Below are 464 nucleotides of genomic sequence, written 5' to 3'. Positions count from 1 at the left end.
TCAATGAGGATGTCTCCTTCTATGATAACTCCAGCTGAGTAACATAGATGGAAAATAAGGTGAGGAAAAGCTAGCCTTGCCGTGTTGGAGGACTTTTCGGCTATTTTGTAGATTTCATGGGAGATGACTTCATGAACTTCTACTTCCTCTCCAATCATGATGCTATGAACCATGATGGCCCGATCCACAGAACTTCAGATCGGTTGCTAGTGGGAATGATGGAGCGTTGAATGAATTCCAACCATCCTCTAGCTATATGCTTGAGGTCCAGTCTTCTCAGTTGAACTAGCTTGCCTTTGGAGTCTCTTTTCCATTGAGCTCCTTCCACACATATGTCCATAAGGACTTGGTCCAACCTTTGATTAAAGTTGACCCTTCTAGTGTAGGAGCATTCATCTACTTGCATCATGAGCAAGTGGAATGCCAACCTCACATTTTCCGGACTAAAATCTAAGTATTTCTCT

The sequence above is a fragment of the Arachis duranensis genome, chromosome 9 (assembly GCF_000817695.3).
Source record: "Arachis duranensis cultivar V14167 chromosome 9, aradu.V14167.gnm2.J7QH, whole genome shotgun sequence".
NCBI lineage: Eukaryota > Viridiplantae > Streptophyta > Magnoliopsida > Fabales > Fabaceae > Arachis > Arachis duranensis.
The sequence above is the reverse complement of the archived record's forward strand: the minus strand, read 5'-3'. Positions refer to the sequence as shown.